The sequence below is a fragment of the Protopterus annectens genome, chromosome 13.part0 (assembly GCF_019279795.1).
Source record: "Protopterus annectens isolate FY-2018-M chromosome 13.part0, PAN1.0, whole genome shotgun sequence".
In the NCBI taxonomy this organism is placed as follows: Eukaryota; Metazoa; Chordata; order Ceratodontiformes; family Protopteridae; genus Protopterus; species Protopterus annectens.
In genome coordinates, this window is record NC_056747.1 from 316,073,961 (window position 1) to 316,099,928 (window position 25,968).

Consider the following 25,968-nt stretch of genomic DNA (forward strand, 5'->3'; position numbering starts at 1 on the left):
CTTATTCCACTACCACTGCAATTTCTGATGGCACTGATGTACTATTTTGCTTTTCTTCAGAATGTACCCTCTCCTGAACAGGTGCATCTTGACTGATATTCATTCCATCAGATGATGTACAAGGTTCAGGATAGAAAGACACTTGTGCTTTTTAAACTATTTTTCTACGTATGGTGTATTCCATTTATTCATTCATCTCTTGTTTCTAACTTTTTAAAATCTGTGTTTACTTAAGTGCTACCCGCTTTCTTTTCCATGTGAGAGTTTTTCTTCCTTCCTCATTTACTGATGCATCGGTGTTGCATAGTTTTTCCTATTTTTTTTCTTATCTCTGTTATGGTTGCTTGACTTTTATTGACATTTTATTTCTGAATTTATACAATGACTGCACATTGCTATATAAAAACAAGCACGATTGTTCATATACCAGTAGAAAAAGTTCAGACACTCTAGTACCGTTGAGGAGCCAGACTTTCCATTGGCATATGCCAGGGGACAGAAAAATGAGAATAAATGTTTTGCAAAATTAAAGAAACTGAAACATACCTGATTTTCCTTGTATTTCTCCACTGCCCCTCAAAATCCTGACTCTAAACATTAAAAAAAATATAAGCAGCAGTAGAGATGCATTCCCACGCTTCCACGGTGTAAGTGCCATACACATGTCCAGTACGTTAGCCCATAGAATACACCACGGAAGAAGACTCAAGTGCGGTTATACAAAGAAATTCAAGTAAGGTAAGCGATTTCTTAAATGTCATTGTATAAAAGCAATGAGATTCTCTAGTTTGTGGGTGTAACAGGATCTGCCTACTGTTGACTGTACGCTTGACGCTGGCTTTACCCTCATCAAAACGCACACCAGCAGTGGGTAAAGTCTGCTTAACTCATGCATCTAGTTCCCATGCAAAACCTGGATTTCAATAGTAATGCCAAATAGTTCTACAATATAGAAATAGCATATATTTTTTTAAATCACAGCATTTTCAAATTCTCTAGCAGCTTAATCTCATTTATTCCATGCATTTTTTTAATGTGGCCTTTCTCCTGTCTGCAAAAACTTCCTAATGTATCTTGTTCTCTTTCTGTTTCACATCTTCTACTTAGCCCAGGCATTTACAATCCTGGCCATTTATATCATTGGCACGGAGCTATACACCTAAGGGTTGGGCACTAAAAATCAGGTCCAACTTAACAAGCTGTATTTAGTCTTACCTTTCCAGTGCACCTCTCTTCATAATTTTGCTATCCTTCAATTCCAGTATCAGTCTAGCTCTAATATCATGGGCTGGTCCTGTGTTTTTCCAGTGCCTGGTTATTACCTTCTTGGTTAACAATATTATCATCCATATATTTTTATGTATATCTTGTATCTCATCCAACCCCTGTTCTAGTCCTAGATAGTAAACCTCTATGGTGAAATGCACTGTTTCGCCCTTTATTTCACTTAATGGATGTTTTAGGCCATTTTAAAGTTAGTTAGCTTTTGGTAGCACCAGAGCATATGGTCCCATGCACCCCTGCTACTATCTTAGCATCAACAACCGTTTGGTTATCCCTCCCCCCTACACCGGAGTATCTCTTCTATACGGGATGGTGAGTAAAAGAATTTGTATTCCACTTCCACCAGAAGATTCTGCATTTGCTTTTCTGGCTGCTATGGGCATCCATACTATAACTGTCCATGTTCCCTGCTTATCTCAGTCCAGAGGAACTTTTGTCATCGCTCTTTCTTTAGCCACTGTCTTATCTTTCAGACGTTCTAGGTTTTTACTCAGTTTTGATGTACTTCCTTTTGCTTTTGTTATTCTCTTCCATCCTGTTCACTACCCATTTTATTACTGGTGGCCAGTTACCCCTTCTGTCATTCATTGCATTAGCCCATCATAATGCAGTCTAACTCTATTTAGTTAATGTCCATTTCTCTTTTGCTTGGACCAAACTCCTTTGGTCTATTTCTTTCTAACAATCAATGCCAAAATTGGATATCTGTCTTTGCTAACCTCTAGAGCTTCTCCCCTAATTCCTTCACTATCCTGCTTGACATTTCCCCTACTGGTGGTACAGCTTATTTCCAGTGGATTAAAAAGTTTGCAGCAAAGAGTTTAACAAGCTCTCCGTTCTTGTCTGCATGGGGTTGGATGTCTGTAGTCTTTTTACTCCACCTGCACATTACTTCCAGGAAGTCTATCTTTCTGAAGAGTGGCTCTCATCTGAGTAGCGTTATTTCCATACTGCTGAATGGGTCTACTTTGTTTCGTTGAATCTCATTTCACTGACTTTCATTTTACCTCGACCATATAGCTGAAAACCCAAATTACTGAAAACTCATTTCACTGAACTGAACTTAGCATAGATGGAACTGTGTAGATTACTGTAGGGCAATCCTGGAGTTAGTATATATAGTTAGGGATGGGGGGCTATGTTTTACATTGTATTTTACCAAAAACTTCAAAACAAATAATTTTAAACAATAGACATGCATAGTTTGCAACACCAATGACTAATTCTCTCCAGAAGACAATTTGTACTCAAACTAAGGGGGGCTGTGCCCCCCCCAACTATATATACTAACTCCAGGATCGCCCTACAGTGGGGAAAAGGACCTATACCTCTTACTTGCCTTACAGTGTCCTATATACTAACTGCAGTTCAGTGAAATGAGATTCGGCGAAATGGTTTTTCAATAATTTGTGTTTTCAGCGATATTGTCGGGGTGAAATGAGATTCAACGAAACAAAGCAGACCCTGCTTGAATACCTTCTGCCAAGGCCACTTTCATAGAAGGCTATTGCTGCCACCTTTGTATACTGATTTATGTCCAGGCCTCTTAATCCTCCTATTTCCTTTGGTGGCAGGATTCTATCCCATGCTACTCTGGCTCTCCATCCATGCCAAAGGAAATCTTTTTCATTCAGTGTTGTTGTTCGACTGTCCTTAGTAGATGACTGATCCAATACAGCTTGGCAATATATAGGATATATGGTAACACATGCCAATTTGTGTACTTTGGTCAAGCTCTAGCCTGAATCTCCTCCAGTTCTGTAGACAGATTATCATTTCCTCTGGTATTCTAATTACTGTCCTGCCTCTTGTCTCCTCTGTTCCTGTGCCTAACCAAATCCCTAGATATTTTACCTCAACAAATTTCCAGACAACCTGATTTTTTTTCTTAGTAATTTTACACTTAGCAGATTGATAACCTGGAAAAAATACAAGCCCTTTATAGCCTTGTATTTTGGCAAAGTCTTTGTGTTTCTTAGTCCTCCTCTGTCTGGTTACTCTGCATAAAGTGAAATATTCTACATTGTCCAGGTGTATCCCTGTAAACCCAAATCTTTTTTCTTTTGGGGCTGTATGTGTAAGGTGAAAAGCAAAGAGGAGACGGGACACCCCTGCCTTACTCCCCTTGTTATCACAAATTCTGCAGATAGACACAGCATGATGTTTACCTGAGCAGTAGCCCCATTTATAGACATTTTTTTCAATAGAGCTAACCACTGCTGTGGGAAATTCAGAAGTTGTAGAACTAGAAATAGGTACTTCCTGCTCTACTCTATTAAAAGCCTTCTCCAAATTCAGACAAAATATGTCTAATTGTTTCTTGTTCATCTCTGGATCCTGCAGTATCATTGTACTGATCAGGCTATCTGCTTCCCTTCTATTCTCTCTGAATCCTAATTCAATTTTGGAGTCATTTGGTTTGGCCTGTTGGGGAGTGTGGACACACATCATTTATATTCATGATTTAATACTGATATAGGTCAGTGTCCGGAGATAAATTCCTGATCTTTTCCACCTTTATAAATAGGTGAGATAGCTGCCTATTTCCAGGATGTCTGTGTCTTCCACAACTGAGAAATAATGTTAGAGCCTCTTCCAATTGGCTATTTCTTCTCCTGCTATTCACTAAAATCTTATTGGGAGCTCATCTGTTCCTGGGGAATTTCCCTTGCATACTTCTGTATTAGTTCCCCCATCTCCTCTTCAGTTATGCCCTGTGCCAGCCTTTATGCTTAATCTGGCTAGCTATTTAATCTTTAATTGGTGTAAGTAGCTTCTTATCTGGGGCGATGCATATGGCAGAGCTAAGTAAAGATATAAGCTCCTATAATAATCTGCTAATATGCTCATATTATTTGTGGCCATTCCCTCTTTCCCCATGTGGATTTCCAAATGCTACTATCATTCTATCACTATCTTGTTTATGATGACGTGCAAGGGACTGTATACTACTAGCTGAGTTAGAAAAAGAAATCTCCTGCATTTTCTATGTCCGCAACTATAGTCTTTTTTCCATCAGGTTCTTGGACTTTCTGCATCAACTGTCAGTGTTACCCTGTCTTCCTGCATCACCCCCCTACCCTTAAGCTGCTGATGTTTGTCTAGATCACACTCTTGCATCCTTTCTATTGTTAATATTCTCCCTTCATTTTATGGCTGTTACCTTCTCTGCTTTTTCCCAATTTGCTACCTGTCCCTGCTCAGGTACTCTCAAGTGTAGCCTGGCCTTTTTAAAACTCATCTGGTCCAATTTATATGCTGGAAAGCTCAGGTTTCCTTTTTATTTGTTGGTCCTGCTAGCTGAATATATATTTTCAAGAATGAATGGTCTGTGAAAACACTGAAGGCCCAACTTCACATCTCTCACGCTACTTTAAAGTAAACCTTTGTCCACCTTGACCTTGCCTTATATCCCCTGGATAATGTGTATATCCCTCTGCCTCGTCATGTTTTTTCTTTAGCAACATATCCACCAAGCCTATCTGTGTTAGGAAAGCTATGGCATTAATTTCAGTTAAATGTTGCCCATTCCCTTCTCCCCTTATATCTTCCTCATGTATCTGGTTTCAATCTCTTACTACTATCAAAGTACCCTCTGAAAATCCTAAAATGTCTGCTAGAATACTTCTCAACTCATTGAATTTAACCCTTGGTGGGAAACTATCATCAGCAGTTGCCCTTATAAGAAACCTTCCCTTCTGATCAGTATGTTGACCTATTACCTGTTGCCTTTTTACCAAGAGCACCACCCGCTGCACTTCACCCCAGTGCACACTCTTCCTGCTACAAATAGCAGATTTCTAGTGGAAAATTTCTTGTGTTCCTTTCCACAAGATTTGTGACATCATTCATATTCCAACACCAGATCATACTAGTAATGTCTTTCAGCTTTTCCCAGTTAGGGGTCGCCACAGTGGAACTCCAGTCCGCTAATGATTGGCAGTGGATTTTTATGGTGCTGAGTTGACAGCCTGACGCCCAACCTTCAAAGAAGGCATACCCATTCATGCATGCACCTATCTGCATGTCTTTAAACGTCACTTGACTGTGGGGAGGATGTAGACTCAACACAGAAGGCACTCCAGCCGAGAATCAAACAGGAGAACCTTTTCCTGTGAGGCGACAATGATAACTGCTGCATCACCGTGGCCATACCAACACCAGATCATACTGCTATCTCTTTAACAGCAAAGCACTTTATTCTCGGCCTATTTTCATTTATTTTCTTAGGCCCTCCTGTGTTTCCCCCTTCACTTTCCTTTAACTAAACTGGTTCATTCTAATTGTCTATCTAACCAGGGATGGCCACTCAATTTGTTCACCATTTTAAAGTTACAAAATCTGTACTGCTTTTGAATAGTTTTGTACAAACAGAAGATAAACACTGTAAAACTATATACAAATGTTTATGATGTACTCCCAAGGCATGAGCATACTGTATACAAATATGGCTCCATACATACAGTTGTAGTGAGCAATCTCACATAATCTCCTCATACATGCTCTCTCTCTATTTGTAACTCAGTATTCCACCTCTCTCTCCACCCCCAGAGAGTACCTCTCACCCTATTCAGAGTTGTAGATGTCGGATTAATACTTTTAACTTTTTCCTGTGGGGCTGTGCCCTCTCCTATAATCCAGTCAAATTTATGTTTCTTACCTTATGAGTCTGTCCTTTTATTCCTGGTCCAGTCTAATTATTAAAAATCTGAAGGAAAAGTTAAAAATTGATGTTAATGATGACTGCTTTTGAAACGCGTTCAAATATTTTAAATCTGCTTGTCGCTACCCTATCACTCTTGCTAGCACCAACCATATTGGTTATTTATTCTCTAGATTTTGGAAGTCCTCATCAGCTTTCATCATCATCTCTATATCTTCTTTCTGCCAGTGTTTGACTTCTCCTTCAGGGACTAACACTTCTGAAAAAGAGGTTGCAGTCAGCCCTGCCTTTCCGTTTGCATATCTTTCGATGCCCTTCTATCCTCTGTCGCAGCAGTCGGGGCCATACCCTGTGGTTACTTGTCTGAGTTCTCTACTGGCTGTTTTAATTCTTGCAGCCATTGCAGCCCTTCTTAAGGATCCACTGTGAAATTGTTTCCAACTGGAACCTGAAATCTGCAAATGGCTGGATAAAACTATTACACTCTTATCCCTTTATGCTTTGTCATTTTTAGTACAGGTTGAATGCTTCCCTCAGTCCCCTCAAATCTGGGGAATATTCTTGGTCTATAAAAACATGGGAGATGCCATACATTCATTTTTAACCAAGTTTCCACAACCAGGCCATTCTGTGCATCCTTTTGACATTCATTTGATCCTGGGGAATCTATGTCTAGGCAGCCAATAATTGAAAGATGAATCCACACAGTCCTTCCTTCCTGGCCTTCTAGAAAGCCTCTTAATATTTTGGTCTTTCTTCTGACTCTACCTCACTGATCTCGGAGGAGTTCATAAAGTATGTTCTCACTTCCATGACATCATCTTTGAGATGCAGCTGATTGGTTTCCTGCATAGTGTTTTGAATTGCATCTGCATGGTTGCTCAGAGCTGATTCTGCCTTGGGGTTTTTTCCAAGAACTTTTAAAAGGATTGAGTTCATTCTTTGTCTCAACCAGTACCTCCTTTAATGTTACTTGCCAGTCCTGATCCAAAGGGGCCAAGCTGTTAGTATCCTATGTAAATTACTCTGAGTATTCTTGAACTTTTGCGTTGTCGCCATGCCATCATTCATAGAGTTGGAAGCAATATCTTCTGTCCCTGATATTGTAATCCTAACTAACAATTATGATTTGGTTGAGTTAGGACTTTAGTTTTTCACTCTAGAAACTCAACCATGTGTGAGAGGCATTTGTTCTTACTTTACAAAGCCACATTTGTTACTTTACAAAGCCATATCAGAAGTCCCAGAGTAATTACTTTAAAACGAAAAGCTAATAAATCTCGGAATAAAATTTGTGAAGGCAGGTTGGGTTTGTGTGCGTGCATGTGTAAAATGGTCCTGTACTATAAGCAATTATTTTTTTTATTTTGTGAGAATGTTACAATTCATGTCTTTTTGTTCACATGGCACTTATCACATGCCTCGTATGTTAGGTAGTTACACCAAAGCTATTCTTGACAGGTTGGTCATATGGTTGCAGGTTTTGCTGCTTTTCTTGGCAGAGACTGGGAAATGTGGTGGTTGGTTGATTTGTGGTGATTGTTGCTGTTATGATCATCATCATCCTCTCTGTCCCAGCACTGTTCCTCATTATTTCTTCTCAGACAACATCAGCATATGTTGAAAAGCTATTCATGGACATGATGTTTCTCAACAGGATCCATCACCATAGAAAGATAATTCACGTATAGAAACCAAATGCCCTGCCATTTGAGAAAAGCTGGGAATTTTATTATGGCTTTAGCAAAAAAGGGAATTGGACCTAAAGCAGAAGGGTCTACACTGGAGTGTATGCTCCTTATTTATTTTTTAATTTCATATCTGTGTTCTGTATGCCATAATGACAAAAGGAAAAAAAATGTTTTGATCCAATTAACTGTATATGGAGACCTTTTATATTCTCCAAAACTGGTTGTTGTTAATTTATAAGTTTGCTCAGATAAATTCCTGTTTTGTTTATGGAATTACACTAAAGCATTATGAAAATGGTTGGTTGCTTCAGGTTCCCAGTAAACATGCATTTATAAAAACAGAAGTACAGGAATTTTGACCTAATAGTATGTGAACCAGCTATGTGAATGCATCTCATATAGGTCATTATGCCTGGACAAAGGTAAATAGACAACTGAAGGGTAGCCAGTTAACTGGCATCTTTTGGGAGGTGATAGATGTACAAAAGGAGAGCTTGCAGATTTCACAAAGGCATAAGCCAGAAATGTGCCCAGAGCATGTAAAGCAATGACCTTAACCACTGAGCAAATGTACAACTCTGAGCTTTTATTGGCAGATTTTAACTTTTTTTTTTCTTCTTCAAATGGTATAATTTTAGAATAATTTCCTGTCATTTTGTGTAACAGTATGCCATTAGCAGCATTATGCTAACGATTATAAAATGTAAGGATATTTTCTGCAGTCTGATAAATGAGGAATGAGTGGAACTCTTAAGAATCTTAATGTGGCTAAAAGTAGTAAAAATACATCCTAAACTTGGAGGTTGATTATAGCCATCTACCTCCTGCAGTGATTGTAAAGCTAAGTGCCTCAAAAACAAACACTCACAAGCAAGTTGTCAGTTCCAGGAAAAGGGCTCATTTCAGCCAAAGGCTATTATGGCTTTTTTGTTTTAACTGCATCTTTTTTACTCCATCACACTTCATAGTTTTTGTGACTCTATCCAAGAACTAAAATGTATATGATTTTTTTTTAATTGCAGAAAGACTGAAATATATCACCATGAGGTCTGAAGTCTGCTCATAATGTCTTATAAATGTAAACACCTTTTTTTTTTTTTTTAACTTAGTAGATAATCCATTGTATCAAACTCTACCTATATGCATACTTAGAGATTTTTCCAAATGGCATTAGGTTGAAATATAGTTGTATAAATTGTTGCTTTCTCAGACTATGTGCAGACAATAGGTTGAATGTTACTACCCCTGCACAATAGGTTGAATGTTACTACCCCTGCACAATAGGTTGAATGTTAACTACCCCTGCACAATAGGTTGAATGTTACTACCCCTGCACAACTGAACTACAAAACCTGCATGGGACTTAATTCCCTGGATTCCCATTACTAATATGTTTACTCTGAAGTAATCATACCTTTGATTAAATTATAGTTAAATTAACTGTAATGCTAGAAATCTTCCAGAAAGTGGATACTGGTATCTTCACATGAATCAATTGATTTTTCCCATAACTGAATGGATAAGTAGCCCTTTATCCATGTGCAACTTGACAGGATCCTCCTATAATTTACTGAGGTATAACCGGTCTACTGCTGTTCGTTTCTGACTCATTATGTTCAGTAATTGGATGTAATTGGTGTTTGTAGTGGTGTAGACAGCATCACTGTAGAGAATGGGCCATGAATGAATACCCTTCATGCTGTCTGCAAAATCATTACAAATGAAATCCCCCTGGAAGGGGGTGTATGTTAATGATGGGACTGAGGAAAGCAGAACTATTAAAATGTTTAAATATTGGGTAGCAGTATACATGTTTTGCCATTTTGCCACCTAGGTTGCATCATGACCTTTAGCATTTGTAAGAAGTCTCCTCTTTTTTTTTCTTCTGAGTACACTGATTTCCTTCCATACCATGATACCATGATCTATACCATGATAATTGGCTACTCTAAAACTATTCCTGTGCAATGTATTTGCCATTGCCTTAGTGGTGTGGTTCAGGGCTAAAAGAATCTGTGAAGAATCTGTTCAATTTTACAAGTTAATAAAGATGCAGGCTCTAAGCGGGCAAATAGTTTGTAAGAAAAAAGTGATCTAGGAGAAAGGTGCATAAAACTGGAATGAATTTAGAACTGAAATGTAATGAATTATTTTTCAATAAGCAAAAGCATATTTGGGAAAGGGTTTCAATGTAGAATGGAGGGGCACTCCAAAAACAGGACATTTCAGAAATCCTACGGTATTTGCAACAAATGTGAAAGAAGTTGTAGGGACTGAATATCAGGTAAAGTGCTAATTTTAAGAGGTAAACACAGGTACACTTTATTTTCCATTTCCCCCAGAAAAATACAACCAAGTGTCCACTTTGAATTATCTGATTATTGAAAAAAATGTGCATGAAATTTAACATTTTAGGACAGAACATTCATCCCAAGATGCCATTCTAGTATTTAATACTTTTAGCTTGCTTTGAGTTTCTTTTTTAGAATTACTTTTAGTTTTTTCCCTATATAATGCAACAAAATTTATTATGAAATCACTTAAAACACACTTATAATTCCTAAATTTAATCCCATGAAAATGGAATTGAATTTTTGAGAAATGTAAATCATATCTGTAAGCAAACTTGGTGTTAGTGGATTATGAAAGAACTTTATCCTTCAGCAGCCGTCTTTGTTGCTGAAGCAATGGAAATCTTCATAAATTGATGCGATTGCTATGGATCAGCATCTTTGGTACCAAACTCTGTAATGACATTAGCTGCACAAATTCTTATCTGTAGCTCAAGTTTTGACCTTGCATTTGTAAGTGCAATGAGACTTGAGAAGATCATTGCTCATCTGTTACTTGCTGATGGAAGGCAAGAAATTGCTTAGTGACCCTGATGTTGATGAAAGAAATCAACCAGGCAACATGCCAAAATGGAGGTTTTAACTATTGTCATAATTCTAGATTATGTAGGAAATGTTTTATTTTGGTTTAGATAACCGAAAATGCCCAGCATGAAAAAAATCCCAGATCTGAACTACCTGACTACTGAAAGAATTAAAAATTTCATGGACTTAAAAAATCATAGACCACAATACTCCTTCACAATAAGTTGCATTTCTTCTTTTGTCAATTATGAAGGCCACTAGAAACCTGTGGAAAATTTTATCAAAACATCAAAAATAATTTTGAAAATTGTAGGGAAAATGATGGCTTTTAGTATATGCATTTAGTATGCAGTCTTGCTGCCCTGTACTATATATGCTGCACATTGCATTGATCATAAGGCTATTATTCAGATGTACTGTTGTGTGAGGGTTTTCTTTATATGTTGACCTAGATGCAGTGCAAAATAATTTTAGCACAGCACATCTAAATATGTTAGTTTATAAACCAGTTATTTAACTGTTAGCTCCGCTTGACTCCAAAGAATATAAATTGTCAAGAGCGACAAAGGTGCATTCTTCATGAAAATGGTGAATACTAAATGTACGGCTACATGTTCATATTTTATAAGCATGTAGTTAGGCCAATTAAACTTGCATAGAACCACTGAAGTTTTACTAACTCTAATATATACAGAATGTTAAACAGCACTATAATAAAAAAAAATTTCTCATGCGTATAAAATGACTTCTAGGATGAGCCATTCATACCAGGAAAAATTGAACATATAAATCAAAACTTTTGAAGTTATTGCCTCATACATGTGAACGGTGACATTTTTACCTATTCTTGCATGTATTATTTCATTTTTTTCACAATGTAAAGTTCTCTAGCTGTTGTATATCTGGATTTCTGTACTCCTGTTCTAAAACACGGACTGATGAACAATGCAGTATGACTTTCACCTGCTTTTCCAACCATGTATTACAACATTTTGTTATGCTTCTGATGTCTGTTAGATTTACCTGAATGTGTAGCTAGTTTCAGCAATTTTGTCAAAAATAAAGGCACATAATCGTGGATTCTGTGCAGAGATCAGAATGAACAACTGACATCCCTGCTTCTATTAATGTCATTTGCTTTACTGAGTATTCAGAATCTTTTTATTTTGCTGATTTTATAGAAAGGGACTACAATTCTAAATACAATAACGTTAAGCAGAAGTTACACTTAAAAATCGCAGGTTTAATTATTGGATTTCATTTTGTAAAAACATTTTAGTTTTTAATATTCTGTCTGTGGGGATGAGATAAGAGAAGTACTTGGAAATCACAAATGCGACAACTATCTGTGTACTGTTTGTATTCCCTTACACTGGTCCCTTACTCTGAGGAGAACGGTTAAGCCTGAGAGGCTCACTGGCTGAACAAATAACAGAAAATGAATGAGCATGCGTCCTGAGAATCAAACTCAGATCTGTAGGATACAGCTAATTTGCATTTTATTACCATAATTACTGTACCATATTGCCAACCTGTGATTGTGCAGTCTAAGACTGTAATAAAACCAGATAAACTAGCAAACTGTCATGTTGAATAGTGCAGCTCATAAATCACAAACACAATCTAAAGCAGTGGAGGTCCACTGAGCAAGCCAATAAGATATCGAGAAATAGTTTGCTGCAAAAATATCAGCATTTAAAGCTGAATTCAGAGGCAATATATATAAAAGCGTAATGTTTTCTTAACATGTTTGCTACGGTACTATAACGCATTGCAATGTATATATTTTTCATAATACATTATGCTAATCATTTTTTTCTGCAGATTATATTATGCTCTTCACACGTCTGTTGATTTTGACAGTGCAGTCTTGATTTGCCAAAATATTTGCTGGTCTGTGCTTTTGAGATCATTTAGATAAGGCATGTATTTACAAAGAAATAGCTGAGGCACTTCAAGCTCGTGAAGCGTGACTGCTGCCTGTACTCTGGCAGAATTCCTTGTGACGGTGCATCTTCCCATTTATTGCACACTCCTAAGAGTGATGTTTTTAAGCTAGAAATGAGTATGTCTCACATTTAAGGCAAATGTCAAAACAGCTGGTTATGAGCCTGTGTGCCTCTTCCTCCTCCATTCTGATGCTATAGCCCTTTTATGTAATCCAGCTGTCAGACTTGAATGCTAGAAACTCTTAGACAAACTGTGTAATTTGTAGGAGTTTCAAAGTAATTTAGTCTAAAGTCCATATGTACTTTCCCAGTATATATCCACCCGTTTTTAAGTTCCAAGGCCTTGCTGAATTTGGGTGGCTAGGTTGTCTGGTCATTCTGTTTGTAGCAGGAAGAAATGGTCATCATCTCTAATTTTTACATTATTGTCCTACCAAAATAAAGGAGATGCCTAATGCAGATAGTCGAAACAAAATGACAAACCAGGGAAAATAAGAGCAGGTGAAGATGGCAGATTCTATATTAATATTACTCGTAGCATGGTCACTACAGATGGGCACAGATCTCACATTGCGCCATCAAAACACAAAAGATAAGCAAGACCTAGGAAGATGTGGTTTGGGTAAAGCTTGGTTCATGTGGATGGTACGATGTGGTTTTGGTAAAGCTAGTTTCACGTGGATGCTAAGACGTGGCTTAGGTAAAGCTGCTTCACATAGATGGTTATCACAAGGAGAGGAAGAACAAAAGTGGAAATAAGAATTTGGTGGGCAGTCTGCATTTAACTGGTATGTTGTAATATACTGGCATAACTCATTTTATACAACTTTGCTTGGGCATGAGCTTGAGTTTTTTCTGCAGTAATATTCTGAGACCCTGTGTAGCCAAAACTACTTTTGTGGTATGTATTCAGAAAAGTAAAAAAATAAGTAATGGTAATTGTGGGTGAAACACTGGCAAAAAGCATGCCACGGTACTGCTGTCTGAGCCACAAGGAAAGTGTGTGCTGTCTGAGCACACTTAACAGCTTTGTAGTTACTAGACTCTTATCTTTTGATTAGTCATCTTATGATAGTTCTTGGAAGACACTTAATGTTTTATAGACACTGAGAGTGGATGGAAATGAGTCGCATGATAAAAGCACTTTACAGAGGAAAAAAGTCCAGCCCTTTTTGAAGGGGTTTGACGGGGGATCTTTTCCTGAATATTTTCTTTAGATGGTGCCATAACTGTCTGAATGCATTTGTTGAATGTGTGTCAGTTGTATGAATTTAACACCACCATTAAGCGATGAACATCAATTTAAGCTCCATGACCCATTTTTTGTTAACAATACTTTGGTACTTAATTTATAGAATGTTGCATCTGTTGTATGACTATTGGAATATTGTACTGCAGATGTTAATGAACTGCAGATGTTAACGAACAAGTATCTGAGAATGTTCCTATGTACTTTTTCCTAACTCTGCTAAGAAGCGCTGCCTGGTTAGGAGACTTGCTCAGATTTGCACAACAGACAAATGTAGGTTGAAGGGATTTAGCTCTTCCAGGATGAAGAACATCTTATAGACTGTGTGACTGGCAAAGTCAATATTTGTGTAATTGAATCACTAATCTTACAATACACATTTAATTTGTCACTCAAACAGCCCACCCCCCAACATTTTTCATTTAATTGTTTTTTTTTTTTATATATTTTTTATTTGGATTATTTCAACATGATGACTGTAATTGTTCAAATTGCCTGTCAAATAGACTGTTAAGTAAATTAGCATTTTATGAATGAGTTGCCTCAAATTCTGAGGTATTTTTTTAACATTTTTAGAATCTGTACATTGAGATGTTGGTACTATCAGTTTTTAGATGTGGCTTTTAGTTTAATCTATTACAGTATGTATTGAGAATAAGTGAATGCTGCCTTTAGGGCTGTTTTCTAATTGGCTGTATTTCTGATGTCCTTTTATTGTATTACCCTGTTTTGATGATTTTCTTCAAATTGTCCTTCATTTCATTTCTTGAGGGCCAACTTGCATATAGTGGATTTTATGTGATTTGTTAGTGTTTTTTGTGTAAGCAGAGTGAAAAAATGTTTTTTTGAAGAATGCTTGATGCTCTGCTCCAGTAATTGGTTACTCTATTAGAATGGTATGTATAAAGTGGTAATGTTTGATTCCTATTGCTCAGCTCTCCCAGATTCTCGGGTAAATCCCCAGCTTTAGTTCAATGCTTTGCTTTGTCTTAAGACTGGCAACTTTTTGAGAAAAGGTAATTGGAAACTAATCGCAGTTGTTATAGTCAAATTTCTTTATTTCAGGAAATGTTTATTAATTCATATCATTGCAGTCTCTCAATTTTCTAATTTATAGTATCAGGATTGAAAAGTGCTCCTAGAGGGATGCAACCTATGGCTCAATGAAATAAAACCCTTTATAATTGTGTACCTGGGAAACCTATATTTATGATACTCTGTCAGTCAATGTAATTCGTTTGTCTCTCTAAGTGCTCATTCTTTGTGCTATACATACATGTACATTAAATATGTATGTGTGTTTGTGTGCTCGTACATGCATGTATGTATATTAAGACACAGCTGAGGTTTAGGAGAGTACCTGTCTAGTTTTGGGATGCGACAGTTGCATCTCTGTTTGCTACTTGTCTACTTGGACTCTAGTAACTGTGACCTTTGGTACACATGGGAATGGGTTCACTGCTGAGTGGGAAATGGGTATGAGACCAGCATCTCCAAATCAGAGGTCCGGTTTCTTTTCAAGGAGAGAGTGGATTGCTCTTAAGGGAGGAACTACTGTAAGTGGAGATTCTTAAGGGGTTTGGAATTTTTTTCACAAGTGACAATAGAGGGGATGAAGAGGCAGATCCAATAATAGTACTGTAGGCACTGTCCCAGACAATGGCCTGGGTCCTTGGGCAAAAGCTATCCATTTACGAATTAGTCTATATCCTGGCTTCCCCTACACTTGTGAGACCGGGTAGTTATTGAAAGGCTGAGATTGGAAGTTTAAGTTCCAGAGGAGAGGTTCCTTCATGAGGTCTCTGGACTTGCTCTGTATGACATAGTGAGGAACTTGACAATCTGGAAGGATCGCAAGACTACAGGTACTGCATCTGAGTTGTTTGGGTCCAGTTAAGGTGGTCTGCATGCCTAATGAGAATTTCTCTGATTGCTTCTCATGAGAGACATACCAGGCACAGACCAGAGAGATGATGCCCTGGGGCAGGCCCAGAACACACCAGAGACATCTCTCTCAACTAGCCTGAAAATATCTGGGGAGGATTCAAACAAAAAAGAAAATCCTGATTAAAAATCATTTGTGTCTGTCTCTCTCAATGAATTTTATGGAATGAATGGAATTCTTTTATATACTACTTCACTGTGGTGTTAGTGTCAGATTTTATGCTTTAGTATCTGGGGATCCCCAGGATGAGCTGGAGGTTTGATGGGATAGACAAGCCTTTGGAGCATCCAGTTTCTTGGAATCTGTGTTTAGAGTGCTGACATTTACAATACCTATTACCAGAGTTGCTTTACTGTGAGACTTCAGTCATTTGTTGAATGGTGGAGTTCCTGCAGGGACATGATGAGGAAACAGGTTGCCTAGCGTAAGTCAAGTGATTTTTGTTTTGGTTTTCTGTGCATGTAACTTTTGGGGTCTATGTTCAGCCATCAAATGTAACTTCCATTGATTTGGCTGAACATCGAACCCTATCCATCCAATGTTCATTTAGTGAATGTTCATTTCATTGATGGGGAAAGTAACTAGTTGGCAAACACTTCCTCATGTGCCCCACGGCAGTATTTCAAACTATATATATATATATATATATATATATATATATATATATATATATGGTTCCCTATTAGAATCCTGAAACACTATAAGCCTGAAAGTCAAAATCTCGAAAATGCAAAATCCTGAAAACACAAATAATGCTAATATGTCACTATAAAGACACTAATATCTACCAACTGACCCTGACCCCTAACCCTAACCCTAAGGTCCGTCACTATCGCACACTCACCTGACCTGCGCCCTAACCCTAACTCACTTAAACCGCCCTAACCCCAATATTTGTCACTATTGCATACATGCCTAACCTGCGCCCTAACCCTAACTCACTTATACCGCCCCTAACCCTAACATAAAACCAACCGCACACTTACCTGGACCCAACGCATGACCTAACACCACAGGGCTAACAATAGCAAAGCCACAATGACGTCAGTATGTCCATTTTGTGTTTTCAGGATTTTGACTTTCAGGATTTTGCATTTTCGAGATTTTGCATTTTCAGTCATTAGTTTTCAGGATTTTGACTTTCAGGCTTATAGTGTTTAAGGATTCTGATAGGGAACCATATATATATATATATATATATATATATATCTATATATATATAGGGGGAAAGGCAGACGGAAGAGGAGGCCAACTAGTTACTTTCCCTGTTGATGAAAAACAGTCATGTACTTACCATAACGTTCCATGTGAGTTGTCCATCTCACCTTCATTCAGTACTAATGGGGTTTGGAACTGATCTTCTATGTTCATGCACCTATACAGGAATCTTCAATTACTTCATAATCTAAGAAGAGAGTCAGAGAGACAACCATATATCAATTAGAAAACCTCTTGATCCACCAGGAGTTAAACAGGATAGTGGCAGGAGGGCGGGACTTAAGAATGAAGATGGGGTGCAGGGGGTGGGACTTAAGAATGAAGATGGGGTGCAGGGGGTGGGACTTAAGAATGAAGGCAAGATTGACAACTCGCATGGAATGTTATGGTGAATACATAACTTTATGTGGTCTTAACTGGTTAGTACCTTTCAGGAAAGCTTTACAAAGCCTGTGTGACATAACGTTGGGTCCTCCTCTTCCAAAGTGAACATTAGAGATTACTGCTAACTGTACTCGTCTAGTAGCTGCACCCTCATTAAAAAGTTCAGATAAAAATTCCAGTATTGAAGATAAAGATGCAGAAAAAGGGTCAGTATGATTTTTTATGGTCCAGAAGGAAAATAGTTTCCATTTGCTAAGATCTAACCTTCTCATAGAAGCTTTGTGAGAAGAAATCATATGTTGTACTGAGGTAGAAAGGTTAGGTAGCCTGGCTATGTTTGTAATTGGGGCAGCCAAGCCGTCAGCTTGAGGGTTTGAAGAATATGGATGGAGCATTCCCGTCGGATGGGTTAGAAGATCCGGCACTTGGGTCCAGAATCCAAAGCTCCTGTTGTAGATGAGGCCGCAAGAAGGGGAACAAAATTTGATGAGGCCAGAATAGGGCTATACGTATTAAGGTCTTTCCCAATATGTTGGCTTTCTGAAGGACTTTGGGTATCAATGGAAGGGAAGGGGAGGAAAGGCATAAAGGAGACCTGGGGGCCAATCATGATCAAGTACATTGCTTGGTGATTCCCCTGGAAGGGAGGATTAGCGCAAGGTAGCTGCTGCATTTGGTGTTTATGGATGTGGCAAAAATATTGCTGCAAGGCTGGCCCCATTTTCGGAAAATCATTTCTGCTAGGTCTTATTTCAGGGACCACTTGTGAGGCATCAGTGTTGCTCGCCTGAGTTTGTTTGCTATGACATTGGATTTCCCGGGGATATGCATTGCTATCAAAGTGTTGGGAGGAGGTTGCCCAGTGCCATACTCTCAGGGCCTCTCGACAAAGGGGGTAAGATTTACTTCCTCCTTGTTTATCTACCATACTACTGACATATTGTCTGTCTGGATTGTAATTGTTCCCAGAGGAAGAGAGTCTTGAAATGCCTGCAACTCAAAAAGTACTACTCTGATCTCTAGGACATTGATGTGCAAGTGTGTCTCGTGATCCTGCCAAGTGCCTTGGACTGTTCTTCCCTGATAATGCCCCCCCACCCATCTAGGAAGCATCCGTGGTCACTTTGGTGAGCAGTTGTGGAAGAACAAAGGGTCGACCGAAGGTTAACTGATCTGAGTGGAGCCACCAACGGAGGTCTCTCCTGCAAGATTCTGTCAACATAATGAGATGTGACATCAGAAGCTCCTGCATGGAACACTGAGTGAACAGTAGCCATTGTAAAATTCTTATGTGCAGTCTTGTTAGGGGAATGACACTTATTGTTTCTGCCATGGTACCCAATACTTTCAGAACTGCCCTTGCCTGAGTCTTTGTTTTGAAGAAAAGGTCTAGAACCTGTATCCGTAAGGCTTGTACTCTGTCTGGCAGAAGCTTTACCATCATTGTTGTGTCTAAATCTGCACCTATAAAAATGATAGGTTGAGATGGCAATAAGGCAGATTTTTCATAGTTTATTGCAATGCCTAGGCAAGAACAGTGTGTTATACTGGTGTCTCTTGCTTTTGTTAGTAGATGCTTGGTGGTGGCAGTTAGAAGCCAGTCATTTAGATATGGAAACATTCGGAATCCTAAACATCTCAGGTGAGCCATAACTACTGCCATACATTTGGTGAACACTCTGGGGGCTGTAGTGAGGCCAAAGGGCAGAGCTCGAAATTGGTATTGACTGGCTCCCAGCCAAAAGTGCAGATGACTCTTGCATGGCCTGTCAACTTTTATGCAGTAGTACACATCCTGGAGGTCTATAGAGCACATCCAGTTGTCTTTTCCCAGAAAGGGAAATATTGACTGCAGTGTTAACATACGGAACTTTGTCTTCTTTACAGATTTGCTCGGTCTGCTGAGATTCAGTATGGGTCCCCAGTCCCCTGTTTTCTATGGAACCAAAAAGAACCTTGAGTAAGTTCTGGATCTTATCTGGTCTGTGGGGACCATTTGGATGACTCTTTCTAGCAACTTCTGTATTTCTAGGGTTGCTTGTTTCCTGTGACTCGGTGGAACATCCAGAATGTTTTTTATGTACAGGGCAGAAAAGGGAATGGAGTAGCCTCTGGATATGATGCTTTGTACCCACTTGTCTTTGTTATTCTCCACCAGGTATTTAGGTACAAAGAAAGTCAACCCCTGACTGCCTCCAGAAGGGGACAGATTAGCCTCCTTTCAGGCATGCTGGAAGGGCTTACCAAAGAAGGACTCTGTCTGGTTCTGCAAAACCCCTTTGACGTGTGGCCAGGGTCTTTCATTATTGCTTCTCCCTCTGCCCCTGGGGGAAGGCTCACCACTTGTGTCTTGGAAGGCTTTCTAAGATTTTAAAAACCACATTTTTCCTCCCCTTTGACCTTTGGGATAAGGTCTAGAAGGTGTGGAAAAAAGGACTCTGGCAGAGAGTGTCTTTCCTTCAAGCTCACACCTGGTTAGTGTCTCTCTCACTTGAGGCCTGAAGAAGGATGAGACGTTTAAGGGGGTGTTAACAAAGGATGTCTTGAAAGGTTCCGCAAAATTACATAGGCGCATCCAGAAATGTCTCTTGAGGGCAATTCCTGAACCTGCTGACCTACTTGATCCATCAGCTGCTTATGAAACGAGCCTCATGGATGAGTTAACTATTGATTTTAAGGTGGAGAGCTGGGAGGACACTTTACCACCACAGCTACTGAGCCTTGAAGAGCATCTCCAAGCTCCTTCAAAAGATCTCTCTGTAGTCTGGTGAAATGAGTAAGATAATTCAGGGAACTGCGTGTTAAGGTCACTGAAGAAAACATGCACTTTCCATATCTGTCCATCATAAGAGACTAGTTTGGAAGATGGACAGAAGTGGACGTTTCAGACATCCTTTTTGGTGGCCACCACCACTGCCATAGCATCTACTGGGACACTTTTTTTTTTAGTAAGGAAGGTCTTGTCCTCAGGGGAAGTGATGAATTTGTTTGGCCTCCATGGACCAGGCTAGACTGAATCTGGAGATTCTCATGCCTTTCAACAAACTAAAGCCATAAGTTCGAAAGGTGGAGACACCCAAGTGGCTGAAGGATGAGACCCAAAGACTTTCAGGTAGACTGACTCCTCATCAGTTGGGTTGATGGACTTCCAGCTGCCTTTCTGTTTAAGAATTTCTGGCATATCTGCAAAGGAGACATCCTCAGAGGGCAACTGTGGGGACCCTTCTGATTCATCAAGGTCTGTGTCTGACGTGACCGACTCCTCTGGGGAGTCCAAATACTTCCTCTTACATAATCTCTTGTGAGGGACCTCTTCAGCAGGTCATTCTGGAGAGGTTTCAGAAGAGATGAGTTCACCCATTGTGGGATCCTGAGGCCTTTGGTTTCCAATTCTGTGTGGGATCGGTTGTGCTGAGATTGACAGGTGGTTTCTGGGGAGGAATGACAGGACCTGAGAGTGGAGCTGCTCGAGGGGACAGCACTCTCCTCATCACCTTGAAAGCCCCCTGCCCATGTGCTGAGGAAGTCTCTGGCTCAGAAAAACCAGAAGGCCCCCCCCCCGAGCCAATTTGGTTGGCTGTGAGGCTGATGTAGGAGCTCAGCAAACCTGTGCCAAGGCTCCGAGAGATGGTCTGATCTGACAACTGTCCAATCTGACTGTCCCCCCTAGAGCCAATTGGAGAGAGTTGGCTCCTAGACTCCTCAGGCTCAGATGGCACCGAGGAAATCTGAGCAAAATTTGGAGCCATAGCTCCTGGGGCTGGTTTCTGCTGTGCTTCCAGTACTACCAGGTCCATGTCTTCCAGCTCTGAGGCCCCGAGGTGGATCGGAGGAGGAATTGAAAGCTAATGGGAAGGTCCACTCTGTGTGTGGAAGCACCAGTGTACTTAAGAGCCTCCACACCACATGATCCACATCCTCATCTGACAACCTGGTGGATCGAGAGAAGGGGACAGGCAATACCAATTTGTGTAAAATTGGTGACCTCAAAAGTCTGAGACACTGGTTCCAAAACAGGGGACCGGCTCCAACTGTGCGATACCAATGGTGCAGAGGTAAAAGGTTTATCAGGTCTGAACGTCTTCGGGTCCAGTGAAGTTTGATACTTTTTGCGATGGCCTTGAATGGTCTGATGATGATTAAGACCTTTTTGTTGATTTTCCTTACTTCGAAGTAGAGGAAGAGCTTTTTATGTGGTGGACTCTGACCTGCTTCTTAAGATTCAGAAAAGGAAGTTTTTAGCAATCCTCTATCAGCTTATTTCTCCTATCAAGGAGAACCCTTGAATAAAGAGTGGCATATAGCGCACGACTCTTGTAAATGTACTACTCCAAGAAAAGTATGCACATTCTGAATGGTTATCTGCTATGGACATCTTTTGAGAGCGTTTTGCAAATTTCTTGAAGCCAGAAGTCCTTGGCTCTTTCACTTGCTTAGACATGACAAAAAAGATACAGTAATAGCTTACTGATATATAGATATAGATATATAGATATATATATATATATATATATATATATATATATATATAATCACACACAGATAAATAAATTTCCTTCTGCAACACTCATATTGAGGTAACTCAATTTTTTAATGGCACAAAATGTAATGCGGCACAGTGGTAGTGTTATCACCTCACAGCAAGAGGTTCTCTGGTTCGATTCTCGGCTAGTGTCTTCTGTGTGGGGTCTGCATGTCCTCCCTGCATTCATGTGGATTTCCTCCTAATGCTCCAGTTTCCTCCCACATTACAAACACATACATCTGGAGCATTTCTCCCTGTGCCTCTGCTGAAAATTGGCTTTGTTCCAAGTCGGACTTTCCCAGTAAAAAAGTGTTAAATAAAATAATTGTACAGAACCCAGACTGCATGCAGTTTGAGTATTTCCACACATTCACCCAGGACCTCTGTTGAGAGGAAGTTTCATTGTAGATAGACAGCATCTCCAACTGAGAAGTTTGTCAGAAGCAGTGCTTTGCTTAGATGAAAGATGGCTATAAGAGTTTGTCACATTTCAACTTCTTAAGTAAGCTGTAGTTCAGCCCCCAGCAGTGAACTGATTTCACATCCCGTTTCCATTTCCAAGGTCTAATGTATCTTAATTCACTCCGTTCCTTTCTGAGCTTCACCTCACATTATACATGACCCCAGTATTTTTGGTTTGCAAAAGATGGTTCAACACATTTTTTAAAGGCATCATTTCCTGTGCATTCTAAGACATCTGAATGGATTAAAGGAAAGAATTAGCTTCATAATGACTAATAAAAGAAACCTGAAAGTTTGTAGTCGCCATTGGTTAATTATACTGGTTTGCAAAAATGTTTGGCCTTTGTCAAGCTTGGTTATAGTCCTGATCCAATAGTATTCCTTGGAAGAAGGTGGATATTCATAAGATGAAGCTGAGTTTGTCAAAAGACTGGACTTTAGAAAAAGCCTGTGGTTACAATGTGATACAGTTCAGCTGTGATTGGAAGTGCTAAATGACTGATTTCATAATGGAATCCAATGTGAAACATCTTCTGAAGAGGGGTTGAATTTTGAAAAAGTTAAACATGAAATACCGGATACTATGATTATCCATCATTACAGAATATTAATGAAAATATTAAATATGGGTAGGGAAGTTTGATGCATTGTTTATGGAACTGGTGGTATTAAAAGAGACAATACATTATAACTGTTGGAAAAGTGGTGGATATTATTTATAGGGAGAGGAAGTGGGTATGATTTGTGTGCTCAGATATCAAAAACGTATGATCATCTTGAACAGGCTTGAAATGTTACTTTTGTGGATAGAATCACTACACAAGGAGACCAGTGCTAAATAAATCCCAAACAAGCAGGAACACCAATAAACTCCAAATAGCACTGAGGATGAGGAATGAGCAGTCAGAAAAAAAGGTTACAAATTTTTTATTGAAACAAAATCACATAAACGCAAGTAACTTTTTCACCACGTTTTCGTCCCTCAAACCGGGATACTTCATCAGATGCATACATGAATAAGACCAGTTCCCAGTTTAAATATCCTATAATCCCACCTCCAAATTAAAAAAAAAAAAATCTAATTTACAAGTGTAATTACATCCAATGTCCCAGACGCCATTTTTAAAAAAAAATCAATGGATTAAAACAGAGAACTAAGTTAATATAAAGCATAAAACATATCAATAAAACATGCCTATACAAAATCTGCAGATGAACCCTTCATTTACATGTAAAATATATAAGAATACATTTAAATGCACAATATGTTCCATTAAAATGAACTAAAATAAAATAATGCTTGTTGCTCAAATAATGATTACCATTAGTCAAGGCAACCACAATATATCTAGGAAAGGGTGTATAAAATTATAATTTAGCAGCTCTTGGATTCAGGACCCCGGGGTAAGACCTGGTGGCTTATTTGCTTGTAAAACCAACTTCCAATATAATTCTTGGTATTCTATTATAGTTTCCCATGGACCACCCTTGGTGTTTTTCTGTATATGATGAAGTTTCCTAATTTGATGGATGAAAACGCGGTAATGAAGTTAATTGGATTTCTATGATTATGGTTCAATAAAAATTCATAACATTGTTTTGCTGACTGCTCATTTCTCAGTACTATTTGAAGTTAATTTTGTGGATACATTAATACATTGTCATACTGAGATATGGGCTTTGGCCAATGGATGGTTTGGGAAAATGATGCTTATGAAAGATGTTAATTAGGGCTGTTCTTTTCATGGAACTACATTTATATGCTGCTTATAAATGCCATTATATCTCAGTGGAAGTTTTCTTTGCAGCTAAATGTGAAATAGTACAGGAAGTTCATATTCCCCTTGTGTTGATATTGTCTTGGTAGGTAATGGGGTTTAGATGAAAAAATGATATAGTGACAGTTAATCTCAAGCCTCTATAACCTAAACATATTAAGCAGAACAGTTTGGGTAATGATGGGAGTACTGGGGACAGTTTGGGTAATGATGGGAGTACTGGGGACAGTTTGGGTAATGATGGGAGTATTGGGGACAGTTTGGGTAATGATGGGAGTATTGGGGATATTTAAAGTTCAAATTGTAGAGATTTAAGTTTCGAGTGAAAGCCATTTGTATAGCAGAACAACAACATTCTGCAGGATATTGGAAATCAGCATCTTACTGAATGTTTTGTTTTTACATTTTGGAAAAGGCATCTTATTTTTTCTGTAGTATTTGGAAAGTTGATATATAAATTGGTGTATAAAGCAGGTGTGTGTGTTTCTGGCTGGAAAAATATTTTAACTGGTGGTTACTGTTCTTTGGTATAACATGGGTTCCCATTTAAATCTCTAATTCTTGACTAGACTGATTAAATTGCATAATTTTGTGTTTGTTTTGAACTATTAATAATAAAAAAAAAATGAAAAACGACTTATTAGTCAGAATTGTTGATAATTTGAAGCATATTACAGAGCACTTAAAAGGTAGAGGTTGTGGATAAATACTATAGGGTAGATTCTTTGGAAGGATTTGAAGGGAGGGTGAAACATAAGATGTTGTACTAGGATGTAAAGAGTTTAGTAAAGTTTGAGGATGGACATTTTTTATGTAGATTTTTTTTATTAGCAAATTTCCAGTTAACTTCTTATTTTGGCTTTTCTCGGTTAGGGGTCACCACAGCAGATCGCCTTGTCCACTCATGATTGGCAGTGGAGTTTTACGGTGTCCAGTTGTCAGCCTGGCACCCAACCTTCCACAGAAGGCACACACTCACACCTAGGGCCAATTTAGAGTGTTCAATCCACCTGCAGCATGTCTTTGGGATGTGGGAGGAAATCGGAGCAGCTGGAGGAAACCTACGCGACCACAGGGAGGGCATGCAGACTCTGCACAGAAGGCACCCCAGCCAAGGATTGAACCGGAGAACCTCTTGCTGTGAGGCGGCAATGCTAACCACTGCTCCACCATGGCTGCCCAGCAAACTTCCAGTTAACACTGAAGTGAAATGAGCAGGAATGGGAACATCTATCTGATGTTTGTAAAGTGAGACTGAGGCCTTGGTAACTTTTTCTGTATTGTAAGAGTAGTAGATCTTTTGGGATTTGTTAGTTATGCATGCTCATAGATATATATATATATATATATATATATATATATATATATATATATATATAATCCCAAATGTGGATAAATGTATTGATTTATGATCTTGCTTGGTTCTTCTTTCTGTAGTTATATCTGTAACATATTAACATGATGCTTTAACTAGTGTACATTTCTGTGTTGTTGACCCAATGTACACACAAATATATATTTCTCTGGTAATGGAGAACTTTACTCTTTTGATATGTATTAAGTGATTTTTTTTTTTATATCTGCCTACATGGGTAGATGGGTTAGGACTCGATACCTCATCCAAATGATTGCTCAGTTAGGAGTGTATAATCCCTAACCCCTTATGCTGCTTTGCAGTAATAGTAATGTTAAATGAATCCAATCAACTTTTGTGGAACTAGACCCCCCACAGTATTGCTGCTGTTGGGCCACAAACGCCGATAATCTTGGTATTGGCATTATTTTTGTATTAGTTTCTTCATGGTACTGACAGCAAAAAAATTGTACTTTGTTCTTCTTTTGCATTTAAGTGCCTACTTTCTGTTCTATTCAAATCCTGAATAGCTTGAGTTGTTATACATTTTTTTCCAAATGTGAATGATCATGTTCTTTGGAGTTTCTGAA